Source organism: Oncorhynchus kisutch, linkage group LG16 (genome assembly GCF_002021735.2).
Source record: "Oncorhynchus kisutch isolate 150728-3 linkage group LG16, Okis_V2, whole genome shotgun sequence".
Taxonomy (NCBI): Eukaryota; Metazoa; Chordata; class Actinopteri; order Salmoniformes; family Salmonidae; genus Oncorhynchus; species Oncorhynchus kisutch.
Window position 1 is genome coordinate 47027894 of NC_034189.2, and position 2500 is coordinate 47030393.

The window sequence follows — 2500 nt, forward strand, 5'->3', positions numbered from 1 at the left end:
CCCTCTCCTCCATCCCCCTCTATGCCTCTCCTCTCCTCCATCCCCCTCTCCTCTCCTCTCCTCCTCTCCTCTCCTCCATCCCCCTCTATGCCTCTCCTCTCCTCCATCCCCCTCTCCTCTCCTCCTCTCCTCTCCTCCATCCCCCTCTCCTCTCCACCTCTCCTCTCCTCCATCCCCCTCTATGCCTCTCCTCCATCCCCCTCACCGCCTCTCCTCCATCCCCCTCTTCGCCTCTCCTCCATCCCCCTTTCCTCCTCTCCTCTCCTCCATCCCCTCTCCTCCATCCCCCTCTATGCCTCTCCTCCATCCCCCCTCCTCCTCCCCCCTTCTCCGCCTCTCCTCCATCCCCCTCTCCTCCTCCCCTCTTCGCGCTCTCCTTCATCCCCCTTTCCCTCCTCTCCCTCCTCCTCCACCTGCGTCTCCATCCACCCTCTATGCCTCTCCTCCATCCCCCTCTCCTCCATCCTCCCCCCTCCGCCTCTCCTCTCCATCCCCTCTCCCGCCTCTCCTCCATCCCCTCTCCACCTCTCCTCCATCCCCTCTCTCCTTCTCACCTCCATCCCCCTCTCCTCCATCCCCCTCTCCTCCATCCGCCTCTCCTCCATCCCCCTCTCAACCTCTCCTCCATCCCCCTCTCTGCCTCTCCTCCACCCCCCCCCTCTCCTCCATCCCCCTCTTCGCCTCTCCTCCATCCCCCTCTCCTCCATCCCCCTCTCCTCCATCCCCCTCTCCTCCATCCCCCTCTTCGCCTCTCCTCCATCCCCCTCTCCTCCATCCCCCTCTTCGCCTCTCCTCCATCCCCCTCCTCCATCCCCTCTCCTCTATCCCCTCTCCTCCATCCCCCTCTCCGCCTTTCCTCCATCCCCCTCTCCTCCATCCCCCTCTCCGCCTTTCCTCCATCCCCTCTCCTCCATCCCCCTCTCCTCCATCCCCCTCTTCGCCTCTCCTCCATCCCCTCTCCGCCTCTCCTCCATCCCCCTCTCCACCTCTCCTCCATCCCCCTCTCCTTCTCACCTCCATCCCCCTCTCCTCCATCCCCTCTCCTCCATCCCCCCTCTCCGCCTCTCCTCCATCCCCCTCTCAACCTCTCCTCCACCCCCCTCTCCTCCATCCCCCTCTCCGCCTCTCCTCCACCCCCCCTCTCCTCCATCCCCCTCTTCGCCTCTCCTCCATCCCCCTCTCCTCCATCCCCCTCTCCTCCATCCCCCTCTTCGCCTCTCCTCCATCCCCCTCTCCTCCATCCCCCTCTTCGCCTCTCCTCCATCCCCCTCTCCTCCATCCCCCTCTCCTCCATCCCCCTCTCCGCCTTTCCTCCATCCCCCTCTCCTCCATCCCCTCTCCTCCATCCCCCTCTCCGCCTTTCCTCCATCCCCCTCTCCTCCATCCCCCTCTCCTCCATCCCCCTCTTCGCCTCTCCTCCATCCCCCTCTCCGCCTTTCCTCCATCCCCCTCTCCCCCATCCCCCTCTCCTCCATCCCCCTCTTCGCCTCTCCTCCATCCCCCCTCCGCCTTTCCTCCATCCCCCTCTCCTCCATCCCCCTCTTCGCCTCTCCTCCATCCCCCTCTCCGCCTTTCCTCCATCCCCCTCTCCTCCATCCCCCTCTCCTCCATCCCCTCTCCGCCTTTCCTCCATCCCCTCTCCTCCATCCCCCTCTTTGCCTCTCTCCATCCCCCTCTCCGCCTTTCCTCCATCCCCCTCTCCTCCATCCCCCTCTCCTCCATCCCCCTCTCTTCCATCCCCTCTCCTCCATCCCCCTCTCCTCCATCCCCCTCTCCTCCTCGCCTCATCCCCCTCCCCGTCCTCTTCGTCCGTCCGTCTGTCTTTACGGTTGAATTTAGAAACCGTTGTTTAGATGCAGCAGCTGGTGCAATTAACCTCTCTGTCTCTCTGTCTCTCTCTCTCTCTTTCTCTCTCTCTCTCTCTCTCTCTCTCTCTCTCTCTCTCTCTCTCTCTCTCTCTCTCTCACTCTCTCACTCTCTCTTCACTCTCTCTCTCTCTCTCTCTCTCACTCTCTCACTCTCTCTTCACTCTCTCTCTTTCTTTCTCTTTCTCTCTCTCTCTCTTTCTCTCTCTCTCTCTATCATCCCTTTCTCTCTCCATCTCTCTCTCTCTCCTCTCTCTATCATCCCCTTCTCTCTCCATCTCTCTCTCTCTCTCTTTGAAACTCACTTCTCTCCTCTCTCTCTATCATCCCCTTCTCTCTCCATCTCTCTGTTACAGCTTGTAGAGGAGTACCAGTTGATTCTAACCATTAATTGCATGATTGATTGCTCGGATCAACATGCAATGATGAACCTGCCTCAGAACACTGTAGACAACACCGTATTAACCTGTTGGTAATGTCCAGGTAGTCTAATAATCATGATGATGTGTGTCAGGTGGAGGAGCGGTCCAAGCTGAACAGACAGAGTTCTCCAGCGCTGCAGCATAAGGCCGTCTCCAGCCGGGTCTCTGAGGCCTCCCTGCCTCCTCGCTCCGAGTCCTTCAGCACTGCAGGGA

The 2500-nt window shown here is 60.7% G+C and overlaps 1 pseudogene; it reads left to right on the forward strand.

Moving 5' to 3' along the window:
- The first annotated feature begins 2155 nt into the window (after window positions 1-2155).
- Window positions 2156-2500, forward strand: part of LOC116354010 (TRAF2 and NCK-interacting protein kinase-like) — a 15933-nt pseudogene continuing 15588 nt past the window's right edge.